Here is a 14,434-nt window from a genome sequence, read left to right on the forward strand (position 1 = left end):
CATTGGTAGACCATTTTCATTAATTCCATTTGTGTTTACAGACCTCCTTTGATATGTGGATTAAGTCTGGGTAACTTATTTGAGGGTTTGAGGAAGTTGAGTAAAACTTAAGTTAGTTTCAGCTTGACTGATTCTCAGTCCATTGTGGATTTTGTTAATATTTAAGGGAAGATGGAGACGGATAAGGAATAAAATATGTTTTGATATAAAACTTTCCACATATCTTTCAGGTGTGCTTACACTACACATCCTGTTATATTCAACTTGCTATCCAGTGACATCATTGTTTTAAATGATTGGTTCAAGAAATATTCAAGAAATAACAAATTAGGAAGAGCTGAGGTAAAGTAATTATATAATACTTATATTTTGCTAAACTGGTAATATAAGTGAACATTTCATGTTTTAAGACTTAAAGACTTGTCTGGGAAAGGGTTGCTTTAAAATTTACAGTTCAAAATATTGTAGCAGTATTTTATTACTAGTATTGTTCAACCAAAATATTTCTTCTACTATGGAGTTTTTCTTACAGTAATATGCTTAGTCAGTATCTGAGAATCCTGCATATGTAAGTTTGAACTTCAATTGTAAACATGTAAAAATGTATTTTTGTGCTGTTGGTGTGTGTTCCTCTCATCATTTGTCAATGGAGATGACAACATCAGATGATAATTGCCAAGGTAAATAGTAATAGGAACAATGTAGCTCAGAGATTCCTGTAAAAAGCACCAGTAATATCTAACAGAGTTCCAAGGAAGGTTTAATCTGCTGAGTCGGACAACTACCTTTGAAATGTTATGATGAGTTGTTAACAGTGAATACTATTGGATTTAAAAATATGTTTAAAATATACTTTATTATTTAACCACAGTTTAGAAACAGATAAGCTATAATTTCTCTGCCTCTAAACTTTCAGATTTATTGTTAGTGTATTCTAAAATAGGCATTAAGTAAACATAACTTTCAAGAACAAATGATGACTTTTTTTGTTTGCTGTAATTGTTGGCCATGGCAAAGTTAAAGCTAGTTAAATGTTTTCATGATCTGTCAGAATGTACTGAATTAGATTGTACTGAAGCTCTTTGGGACAGATTGATGGCCTAGAAATGTGAAATATAAACAAATAAATATAGATAAAATAAATATTTAAGAACAATAAATACCTAAGAATGCATCAATATCTTCTTAATCTCTTGCATAAGCGCACCAACGTGCCTACCGTCCCTGTCCTATTGTTTCTCTTATTCTTTTATTTTTCTTATATGTACCCATTTCATGTATTCACAACTATGTATACATTTATACTTATTATCTTGTAAACAATTGGCAAATCAAATAAATAAATAAATAAATAAATAAATAAATAAATAAATAAATAAATAAATAAATAAATAAATGTTACTTTCGCAAATGAAATATCAGCAATGTTGCATATCTGGAACTGTTAATTCTTGAAAATAGATTATTTCCTCCCACCGCTGCTGAATATCAAAATATTAACCAGATCATGTTTAGGAAAGAGTCTATGTGGAAGCACATTTAGTTATATTAGATTCCTTTATGATTGGAACACTGTCTTCATTCATAGAAAATGAAATATCTTGAGTTATGAAAAATTTGCTCAACAGAAAAATAAAAGGAAGTTCATAAATGATGAAAATTATTCCCCAGAATTATCAGGGCTTGAAAAGGCAATGAGAGAGACAAGGAACACTACTGATTTCCACACCTCAAACAAATCTTGATAATTTCCTCCTAAATCTATATTTACTACATAATTATTATCTTTCATTGTGTTCTTTGCATCTATTTAGTTATGCATGCTTGCTAAATTATTTATTTAATTCTGGGGAGTATAACTACTTTTATGTTACCCTACAGTCATATTTCCAGACTGTTTTACAACTACAGTAACCCCCTCATCCCCAATATAGGAATATTTTCCACATATGGGAAAACTAACAACTACAAAATAAGAAAAGCAGCAAAAGCCAGAATACAGAATTAAAATTTCTTCCAAAATGCTTGGCATTTTTTTAAAAAAACTTTCTTTGTCAAGCAGACAAAAGGAAAAGAAAAAGAAGTCAGGCAATATTGGCTGGGAAAACATTCAACAGCAGATTGCCACCACTGAAAATCCTTTAGCGTCCATTTCCAAAAGACATCATGATACAAATTCTAACTTTTCATATGTGTATTATGATATTGCACTTAGATAAAGGGTGGAGTTCGCATTATGACATTGGGACAGTTCACTTGTTTTACTCACTTCCTGCTTTTCTTATGCTTGTAGTAGCTATGTCTTTTCCCTGGTTACCATGAAAATTTGAAAAGAAATGTGGCTGCTTTACTATGGGCTGACTCATTAAATGCACATCTGTAGTGCAGTGGAGTTGCACCTATCTAAGGTGATTGCACTTAGTGGGTATAGCAAAATGAGAAAACATGGGAAAGAATGAACAGATTCTGAAAGATTACTGACTGAATGTAAAAATATAATATAATGTAAAAGGTAATATAATGAATAAAGAGTAATCACAAAACATACAGTATGTAAGAAGAAAGTTAGAAGTTTTGTATGCATATACAAATATATTTATGAATATAGTTGGTGAAGTAAAAAAATCAGAAGTTTGAAAAACAAAAGACAAAATATGAACAGTGTACAGATGTGGCAGCAAGAATTTATATGTGATGTTGGTGTGAAATAGTTTTAGCTAGGTTTCCTTTTTTATCTCATACTTTTGATTATTCTTATTTTTTCTCTGCTATGCGTAATGGGATAATATAAGAAATATGTGTGATTACGTAAGATGTACATATGATAACCCTTATCCTAGGGAGTAAGAGACATATCTTTGAGACCTAAGAAAAACTTTTAAATACAAGTTCCATTCGAATAAATAGTTACTGCCATGAACAGAAAGATAAAAATATTACAAACAAATACAACATAAGAAAAAGAAAAAAAAGAAAAAGAAAAGTCCATGAAAGGAAAAAAAGAGTAAAAGAAAAAAGGTAAAAGAAGTAGCTCCTATATTTTTGATAACAGTCATAATTATAAATCTGCATTTTATGCTTTGATTGCACCTTAACTTTCTTCTTCTATCCTGCCTAAGCATCAAAACCATAAATCATAAGTTCATTTTTCCCCCTTTTTATACAAAAACTCCATAAGGGGTTTCCAGCCAGCAATAAATGCAGATATTGTCTTTTCTTTGATCAAAGAAGTCAATTTAGTCATCTGCCGTGGGATGTCTTTTAACTGAATTGATCATTCTAAAATCCTCATGTTTATTTAGTTATTTTTTAGTTTTTATCTGAAACAGATCTAAGTCCCAATGGTGCTTTTTGTTCAGCTCTGAAGAGCTGAAGAAGCTTCTTGGATGAGAAGTGAATCGTCTTCAAAGAAAAACAAGAACATCCAGTTGCCTCTTGAAAAAGCACCTTTGGGACAACCATGACCTGGATGACTGAGAATCTCCATGGACAAACATATCTATGGAATTAAAATATTATAAGTATAAAACCATAAGAGGAATAATTTATAATAAATTGTTTTTTTATTCAAAACGGATGTCAAACTTAAGCTGGAGTTGAAGGCAGAGGTGGTATTCAGCAGGTTCTGACCAGTTCTAGAGAACTGGTAGCGGAAATTTTGAGTAAAGAGAACCGGTAGTGGAAATTTTGAATAGTTCGGAATACCACCTCTGACTGGTGCCGCCCCCATATATTCTCTACCTCCCAAGTCCCAGCTGATTGGCTGGGTCTTCTTTTGTTGCCCTGCACAGGAGAATGGAGCTGGAAAGCAGGTTAGTGGGGTGGGAATAGAGATTTTGCAGTATCCTTTCCCTGCCACGCCCACCGAGCCACGTCCACCAAGCCACACCATGCCCACCAAGCCACGCCCACAGAACTGGTAGTAAAAATTTTTGAATCCCACCACTGGTTGAAGGCCTTGTTAAATAGAGTTGCACATTGTGCTTTAGAACACTGCATTCTAGTATCATTCCACACAGAGAACTGTCTATATATAAGTATATGTAATGATTTGTTTTTTAAAAAAAGATTAAAAGATTATTGCATGGCAAATGAAATTTTATGTTCTAGTTCCAAATCTGGTATTGACCTATCATTCTAATTCTTCCAGAAAAAAACAATAATAAAACAGTAATTATTTATTCTATAGCTATAATGCAGGGAAATGTAAACAAAGAAGTCATAATATTTTGTACAATTGTCTTGATTTATGGAAAAAACTCCACTAGATAGCATTGTATCTAGTGTGCTCCAATAACGTACAAGGCAGGAAGATGAGTGGACTCTACCCTTCAAATTAAAAAGTGAATGTCAGTTACCAAATCTAACAAGAATGCATGTAGTGGAAATACAACTGCTTGTTTTCATATTTAGTGTTTTGTATGAAAATTGCCAAAATGTGCCTGGAATAAACCCAGATATAAAACAGATGAACCTGCTGCCCTTATATATAGTATGAACATCTTTTAAAATAAGGTTTTATTATTTTTAGCTTCCCCTACCTAGAAATTTCTTTATAAGATTTACATAAAGAGGGAGTAGCTCTCCTTTCAAATACCAAGTTACCCTATATAAAATATTTTCATTTTCACACATACATTATATACACAAAAGGTCTTAGTTCCATACACGCCACAAGATAATAAATAATAATATCAAATGTGCACACTCTTTCTGGGAGCTGATCTTATGTATTGGGAATTACCATATATAATCAAATACCGGGTGATTCATGTTTCCTGGCTTTAACTTAAGGAAAAAGCTGTGTGAAAAAGTCCTGCACACTTTACGGTTTATGGTGTTCTATGCCAAAGCGATGCAGCCTGGTGATAAGCAATAAGGACTGGCCAATTTCATATTAATAACCATCTTTGGTTATCTAAACAGTCCTTTTTAGGGCCACAAACAATAAAAATGTTAACAAAAACACTAGCATCGGTCTTAGTAATTGCAACATGTATGCCACTGGGTATACATCAGTTAATCTGTTTTCATAGTCATTGTAAGCATGCATTGTAAGCATGCAAGAAAATTCACAATCCCCATCCATACAGCACCAAATTGCAAAAAGCTTATGCTTTTCACTTAAAAACTACCAGTATTTATTTAAATATAACAATATTTGCATAACAGTTAGCATAAAATATCATAAAATCAATGGCCTCTCCAAAAAATGTCATAAACCATAAACCGTAAAGCATGCAGGACTTTTTCACACAACTGTACATTACTCAATTAGTCAATCTGGTCAAGTAAATTTTATATAGATTAAGTTAAGTTATGTGGCATAATTTGCTTTATGTAACCGTGGAGGTATTTGAAATCAAGACATCTATCAAAAAGATATTTTAAGGATATGATGACTTGGATCCAAGGCAACATACAATGTTGCATGACTACATTGTGTTCTTCCTTTTCATTCTGCCTTCTAGGTCACAGGATCACCAAAAATGAAACAAAATATTTCAATTCAAATAGTGTTGCTGCTCAATTCTAATCAAGGATTTACAGGTAGTCCTCAACTTACAACAGTTCATTTAGTGATGATTCACAGTTACAACGGCACCGAAAAATGTGACTTATGAGTGTTTTTCACAGTTACAACCTTTGCAGCATCCCCATGATAATGTGATCAAAATTCAGCTGCTTGGCAACTGGTTCATATTTACGACCGTTGCTGTGTCTCAAAATCATGTGATCCCCTTATGTGACCTTCCGACAAGTAAAGTCAATGGGGAAGCCAGATTCACTTCAACTGCAGTGATTCACTTAACAACTGGGGCAAAAAAGGCTGTAAAACTAAACAACAGAAATTTTGGGCTCAATTGTGGTTGGAAGTCATGGACTACCTGTAATTGTATTGTATTGTAATTGTAAATTGTGTAACTTTTCCACAATTCCTTTCTAAGGTTCCTAATATTTGCTTCATCTTGAGAGCATAAGAATGTAAGAAAATCATCTGAATCAAACCAAAGGATATCTAATTCAGAACAGTATTATTAAAAACAAATAATACATACATACATACATACATACATACATACATACATACATATATATAACATATATATATGTTTTAAGTTTTCGCAAGTACTTACATGTATGGTATTCAGCTTTGTTCGGGTATTTTCCCACGTCATTATAGTTGTGCTTTTAAAGTTGTAGCAATATTTCGGCAGAATTTCATCTGCCATCATCAGGCTTCTGGATAATTGACAGTCTGGTGGAATCATCTCTTCTATTCATGCTTTCAGGTCTTTTTTAAATCTTTATGGCTTCTCTGATAATTCTGTGGCTGGGGTTTTCTATAGTGGCTAGGGTTTTGGTGCCATTGAAGTCGATGCTATGACCTGTTGCTTTCATGTGTTGGACTAGTGAGGAAGTGTGTTCCAGCTTTTTTACTGCATTTTTGTGTTCATCCAGGCGGGTACTTATTCTTCTATTGGTCTGTCCAATGTATGTGGCAGGGCATGATGCACAGGGGACTTCATATATGCCTTTGTTTTCCGGGTCAATTTTATCTTTGGGGTTTCTAAGGATGGCTGCTATTTTTCTGTCTGCTTTGAAGGTAGTCTTGATGTGATGCCTGTGTAGTATCTTACTGATTCTGTCTGTAGTACCTCTTATGTAGGGCAGGACAGCTGTTCCATAGGTCTGTTCATCTTCTAGGTCTCCATTATGTCTCAGTGTGTTTTTGTGGATCAAGCCAGTGATTTTGCTTTTGTGGAAGCCGTTAGCTGTCAGTACTTAAGTCAGGGTGCATAGTTCAGTCTTTATGTGTGTCTTGTCTGCCAGGTGTTTGGTTCTGGCAATTAGTGTTTTGGCTATGGAGTTTATCTGTGCTGGGTGGTGGTGGTATTGGGCGTTGAGGTAGTGGTTTGTGTGTGTTTTCTTCTAGTATATGATGTGTCTTAGTGTGCCATCTGTTTTTTTGTAGATCAGTACATCTAGGAATGGCACCAAAACCCTAGCCACTATAGAAAACCCCAGCTACAGAATAATCAGAGAAGCCATAGAGATTAAAAAAAGACCTGAAAGCATGAATAGAAGAGATGACTCAACCAGACTGTCAATTATCTGGAAGCCTGCATACACAAACAAAAAAATCTCCACACCACAAGCCAGCCAAACACCTGGGCACAAACAGATGACCCCTGATACCTCCTTCTCAAACACACCCCAACCAGGCACCCAGATGAAACCTAGCTTCCTAACAAATGATAGCCGTCCATTTACTCGGAGCCAAGCTGCACTAAAAGCCTCCAATACAAGAACACAATGTTGCCAGCCAACCAAGACAAAAAAAGCCACAAAACAGACAGAAGATATTAGAAACACGAATCAAGCAGAACACAGCAAACTCCAAGACCAATAAACACAGACCAAGACTCCCAACCAATCGGGATGAAGAAAAAACCATTCTGGCACAGCAGTAGGCTAGCTCCAAATTTAAAACTGAAACAACTGTAAAAGTCTGACTCACAGACGAACACAATACAGAAGCCTGATGATGGCAGATGAGATTCTGCCGAAACGTTGCTACAACTTTAAAAGCACAACTATAATGACTTGGGAAGTGGTAGAAAGAAATAGCGAAATACAAATGCTATTTTTATTTCACGAAATTTGGTTTCCCCCTCTCTCAGCCGAGTTTTATATACAAAGAAAAATATAGTCATTATACTATGTTTAATGACGCAAATGCAGTCCCAATTGATGCAAATGCAGTCCCACTCTTTTCTCGGGTGTGGTCAATTAGGTTTAGATATCAGTGTCACATGCATGTGAGCAAGGTAGATTGTATTGCTACATCAACAGAAATAAAATTTCCAACTTATTGGAACTAATTGTCCCCTTTCTTCATTAAATCACACCTGATTTCTACTCTTGAGCATTACAACTTAGATAGTTGTAAAGCAATTCAGAGAAAGAGAATAAGGATGATCAGGTTTCTAGAAATGTAGTCTTACAAAGACAGAATGAAGGACCTGCAAATGTTTAGTTTTGGAATGAGAAGATTGAGTGTGCTTGGGGGCGAAATATAATAATATTTTTCAAATACCTGAAAAAAATCCCACACAGAAGGCAAGATCTGTTCTCTATCATCACAGGAGCAGGACCCTGAACAATGGTTTTATATTACAGGAGTGCAAATTCCAGATGAAAGTTAGGAAAGATTTTCTAACAATAAGAACAGTTTGACGGTGGAACTAATTACACAGAGGGGTGGTGGGGCCTTTTTTAAAAAAATTATTCAGCAACTGATCAACCATCTATGTTGAATGCTGCAACTGCAATTTTTTGGGGAGTAGGAGGTTACATTTGATCCAAACAATCCCATCAAAGCCTATAATTCTCTCATTTCTCAACCTTGAAACTTTCCAATGAAACTTTCACTTAATATCTATGAGAGAAACACTATCTGAAAGGCATCTAATATTAGAGTGATAGGGCACATTTTTTCTACAAATAACATCCATGAATGCCTAAACATACTATGCACTCAGGAAACATATTTAGAATTGCCCAGTGAATGTTCAAGGCATCAGAAAAGGAAACTTAATATACTGTTTTTTTCTTTATCGGTGTCTATTACATTGATAGTATCTGTAAATAGTAAGATAGTATAATTGTCATTTTAGAACATCATAGGTCACAGCAAAATTGACCGAATGAGATATAGAAAAGAGCTGAAAATGTATCTCTAATCACCCTGTGTTGTAGATCCAGATATAAGGTAGTAATTTTTCCCCATAATTCAATTTATTTTGCTTCAGTGACTCTTTACATGACAGCAAATAGTCACATATTTTAAATATATATGGGAAACAAGGAAGATCAGTATATTTTATTGGACATGTCTATGCTGAAGTTTATTATTTCAGACTATGTGATGGTGAGGTTTGCTCTTCCTAGTGGTGCCACTGGATACTGCCCATCTGCCATGGTGGTGCTGAGCTGAAAACTGCCCAAACCGATGTCAAGCCCAGGTGATAAGCCTGTTGGTCAATTTTTTTTATTGCAAGCTCTGGATCTACAGCCGACTCCATCAAAATGCAGACATGACCTGCTTGCTGAGTTTGATCATGTAAAATGGTGCTTGTTGATCCAAAAAGCAGACCCTGCTGCTGTGAGAAAAATGCTAGGAAGATGATTATGAGATGATTATTTCAGACTATGTATGGAGGTCAATTGTTCTTGCATATCAATAATCTTATTGCATATAAAAAAATTAGTGGATTTAATCATAGTAATTTAGCTATTATATCTCTCTTTTTCTTTTTCCAGGAACTCAGGACAATGAGCACAATCTTCCACTCTTCCTCATTTTATCATCAAAATGACTCCTCCTAAGATACTTTAAACAAAGAGAGATAAGTATTGCTGTCACCTATGTCACCTAACAAGGTAGGTCCTTCCCCATAATCCTTAATCTTTTTGATAAAGTCAATAAATTAACACAATTTTTCAAAGAAAACCCTTATCTTTCTGCCTGTTATTTGATTCTCAGTCCTTAAAAAAAAATCTGCTATTTCTCCCAATTCCCCCAAATAACTTGATATCTTTTAAAAATAAAGATACACAGGGCTGAACAGTGCAAATAGTATCATGTTCAGCCTCGCCTAAATCTCAACTACGTTTTCCAAAAATATATTTCACATTGGACTCTTTTCATATGTGTTCAAAACTTTTATTTGCAAAATTGATAACATTACAGTAGTTCATAGTAAGATTTTCCTCTCCAAACTCAGTCTTGATATTTATTTTCTCTGGTTCACAGAACACTCTGTTGTCTCAACATTTCATTTAGTGGAATCAAATTTGAAGAACAAATAAAGATATGACATGAATGCTAAAAGGCAGTGAAGAAAGAACAGCAAGACTATTGCATCTTTTCAGCTTTGGATTCAGACACTAAATGACAAGTGTTCTGCTCTGAATATTTATTTCTGTAACTTAAAGCAACAGAATGTAAAAGAAGTATGTCTGATTCAGTGATCATGTATATGCTTCCCAAAATGTATACACTGCATTGAATATGATATTGTTGTTAGTTAATGTTGCTATTTAATGACTTAATCCAATTGCAAATGAAATACAGTTGTTTTTTTACAATCCAGCTATCAGGATCTTAATCTTGGCCAGCGAAGAATTAACAATCCATTATATGAAATAAGAAATGAACTGGGAGTTTCTCAACAGAACACAGAATCATCCATGAACTATTGATATAAGTCAAATGAAACAAAAAGAACAACATGAAAATTGTAATAAACATACTTCATTTGGTCTTATATTATGTTTCACTCCATTCTACAAAATGCTGGATCTTGAATAACTTCTTGTAGATCAATACAAATCCACAAAAAAGCTGCTGAATATTTCAAATTTCTTTTATAGTTGTGATTTCATATTTTCCTAATTAAATAAGTTTTCATCACAAAAGATGAATAAATATGTGAAAAAACAAAGAAGCAGATATATTTATGTTTAAGAAAGTTTGCAATACATTGCAGAAAGTTTTAAATGGCATTGCTTTTATAATATTGTAATAAAAGGTGGGGAAACACTAGGTTTTCTTGAAAGATTTGCCAAATATATGAAAATTAAAATGACAAAACTAACTTAGGCAATTGTATTAAATATCAAGTGGTTATATGTTTATTTCAAAAAAATCAGTTTTCAAGGCAATTCAGTTGGATATAGGTATGTGTTTATGTATATATGCATATATGTGTGTGTGTGTGTGTGTGTGTGTGTGTATGTATGTATGTATGTATGTATGTATGTATGTATGTATGTATATTTGTATGTACGTATGTATATTTGAACTGCAAATGAAAATTCAAAACCTATATTTATCAGAACAATCAAAGCAGATTAGAATCAACAGAAATACTTGTCACATAGTGGATATCTATTTTTGCATCACATATAGTTATTCTACAATACAGAACGTTTAACATGTCTTCTTCTGAATGTGTTGGATATCATTTCTACAATTCCCAACCAACACGGAACAGTGTTGCCTGATTTACAATTTATCACAGTTTTAACTGCATTTGTTGAGATTTGTTTGAAAGTGCAAACTTAACTATACAAATTTATGATCCCAGAAAAAGGTGGTATTTCTCATTAACTCTCATTTTTAATAGAAATACAATTTATTACTTAATAGATTGTGGCTGAATTTTATTTTTATTATTATTGTTTAATTTACTTTCTTAATCTTATTGCTTTCTTAGCCATTTTGAGGGCACTTTTCATGGTTGAGAATAGGGATATAAATGATCACACAAAGCAAAAGCAAAAGTAAAAAAGAAAAGCCAAGAGATTGTACCACTTTTTCCAGACTAGATACATAAGTCCAACTGTTATCTTCAAAGTGTTATCTTAGGGCATCAGTATACATTTCTTATTCTGTAGCAGAAGAGGAAGCTCTGTTTTAAGTCTGATGAACTCTGTTTGGCATTCCTATCTTGAACTTGAAAGGGTTTGGATTTGAAAAGTTTTATACACCATCACCTCCTTGTCTTTCTAAGTGTTAGATAAAAGGGAAAAGGATTCTTGGTTTCTTTTCAGATATAATTGCTTTAGAGCTTGGTTTTCTGCATAATTCTTGCTTAAAAACCATAAAAGACTATACACAAGCACACACACTTTGCTTGGTTACAGAATAACTAACAGATGCAAGCCGAAATAAACTCTGGCTAAACATGCACAACTGACTCTGTGTTAACCCACAATCCACCTACACAGCCACAGCATCTCCTGCTAATTATTTGACTCAAGGTTTTAATAATCACTTTTCCCTTGAAATGAGCAGAATTTGCAGATAATTGTGCAGTGCATGCATATTACCATTTACTGTTCACTGTTCACATTCACTGTTGACTGTTCACATTCACTGTTGTACTTATATTTTGGGGCTCTCATAATGTGTGTGAGATTGCCAGTGTTTACATATGAATGCTGATGTATTCCAAGTTTGGGATTTGTATTTAATAAATAGTAACAAGAGTCTAAATTTACTCATAGAAAGAAGGAAAAAATCCTTCCTAATTAAAAAGTATTCCTATCTAAGCCAGTTTTTTTGTGATAACATGATAACTTTTTTGTAAGTGTTGTTTATTATTCATACAATCTTTTTTTTTTTTACCATTTCACTGTTCTGGTAAAATAAGATTGTGTGAACATTTATTTGAAGGAAATCATATTTTTACTTTATCTGGAGTCACAATTCTATATAACTCTATTTTGAGTCATAATTCTAACTGCACCATTATGTACTTTAACACTACCACTAAATAGACAATAGGGATCAAAACTCATTAAAAAAGTAATCTGAGTTATGATAGCAGTTTTGATAGCAGTTCCATTTCAAGTTACATATTACTTGGTAGTTGTACACTATATGTCCATTTTACTAATGATACACATATATTTTCATACCTTTTGTATATGAAATATGTATACAAACATTTATTTAGAGCAAGTGGAACAACTTACCTCCAGAAGTGGTGGGTGCTTCATACTGGAGGTTTTTAAGAAGAGATTGGACAATCATTTGTCTGAAAAATAATATAGGGTCTCCTACTTTAGCTGATGGTTGGACTAAAAGACATCCAAGATCCCTTCCAAGTCTGTTATTCTGATAATTATAATTGTTAAAGGAGAGCATATTGTTTGTTTGTTTGTTTGTCAAACATGTACAAGATAAAAAGTATAAGTATGAACATAGACAAGAACCAAGGCAATAAATAAATGGGGACAGTAAGACAGGGATAGTAGGCAGTTCCATGAAATACTAACAAGTAACAAAGAAAAGACAGGTGCATTTATGCACACCCCCTATAAGGACCTCTTAGGAATGGGGTGAGGTCCACGGTAGACAGTATGAGGTTGAAGCTGTGAGGGGTTGAGGCTGTAAGAAGGCAACAACTGTGAGGGGTTGAGGCTGTATACCATTTCTAGAATTCATATTCATTTTGTACGTTATCATTTATTTCCTTTGTTTTTCTGCGCATAATTGCTATGCTGAGAAGAGATAGAGTTTTAGAAAAAAATGGAGTCATATGAAAGGTGATGAGAATGGATTTTTATGAATGAAATGTCTCAAAATGTAAGGGAATGTAGGATCAGTCTATTCACACATGTTCCTCTTCATTCCATACCTTTTTCAACACCTTGCCAGAGTTAATGTGGCCTTCAAGGAAAATAGTTCTATTAAAGAACTAACACAGAAACTTAGACAAATCATAGAGTCAAATTTCATGGCAGATATTTAGGAATATGTTTAACTTGTTTTCTGAAATAAGTGCATCTTTCTCTGATGCATATGTTTAGTTTGGTAGAATTCCGGATCTCATGAAAACCAACTAACCATTCTACTTTTAAGAAACCTCTGCTAACAGAGATGTAATCGTATCATTTTGACAAAACCCTTCTTTTACACAGCTACATTTTTTGAGACGAAGACAATGAAGTTGCACTTCATTAATAAGTCATAAAATTATCATTTTGCCTATGCTGTGTTATTCAAATTTATTATGACATATTAGGCTGAAATCTAGCGGAACAAAATTATTTTGTTACGCAATATATGAAAAAACTTTTTCGTGAAAACATAACAGTCTGCATTAAAATTAAATTCAGATCCATCTGACAGTTAAATCTCAATGTGAACTTTTAGTGATTAGTAAAGCGGTACCAATAAAGCATTTTTATGGGACTAACACATATATTTTTGAGAACTAGTTTGGTGTAAAAATTAAAATACTGGACTAGAAACCAAGAGTTCATCCCACCTTAGGCATGAACCAACTGTGTGATTTTAGGTATATCATTTTCAGTCTTAGGAAAAAACCAATGGTAAATCTTCCCAAGAAAATTGCAGGGACTCATCCAGGCAATTCGTCAATGACTTGAAGGCTCTCTCTCTCACACTCTCTTTCTGTCTTCTCTGTCATCTATATATCATCAATATCTATATCACTATTCTTCTAATCGAAAAGAATAGACTTTTCAAACTCAATAGCCAGTCTTAAAACATTCAGTTAAAGCAGAGTTACCATATTTCAAATGTGAAAATATTCAGTGATTGTGTTTGTTTTTGTGCTAATCCAAACTTTGCTGCTTTTGTGAGATCATTACACACATTGGTGTATTTCTTTAAACAGAAGACAGACATGTTGCCAATTAAACAATCCTAGGTTTAAAATAGGTTGTACTGAACTTATAGATTGCCTAGTCTTTCTGGTAAAGCCAAGATGTGAGATATTTTCCTTACAAAGTAGTTTGTATAATGTTCCTGGGGCATAGTACACTTGAATAAAAACCCTACATATGTTTTACTTCTCCCTGGCATAATTTCATACAATTTTAATCGTTCTGC

The 14,434-nt window shown here is 33.6% G+C and overlaps 1 long non-coding RNA gene across 2 annotated transcripts; it reads left to right on the forward strand.

Annotated features, from left to right (window-relative positions):
- The first annotated feature begins 200 nt into the window (after positions 1–200).
- LOC113414448 (uncharacterized) lies at positions 201–11,897 on the forward strand. Of its 2 annotated transcripts, none has more exons than XR_015748126.1 (4): positions 201–342; positions 6,977–9,040; positions 9,328–9,447; positions 9,821–11,897. It is a non-coding gene; the product is annotated as an uncharacterized LOC113414448 (long non-coding RNA). The 2 variants fall into 2 exon arrangements; XR_015748127.1 differs by lacking the exon at positions 201–342 and adding an exon at positions 2,785–3,018 and having other exon boundaries at positions 8,956–9,040.
- Positions 11,898–14,434: the final 2,537 nt, after the last annotated feature.

The sequence above is a fragment of the Notechis scutatus genome, chromosome 2, assembly GCF_049901735.1.
Source record: "Notechis scutatus isolate UNSWTSFEM ecotype Mainland chromosome 2, rNotScu1.2, whole genome shotgun sequence".
NCBI lineage: Eukaryota > Metazoa > Chordata > Lepidosauria > Squamata > Elapidae > Notechis > Notechis scutatus.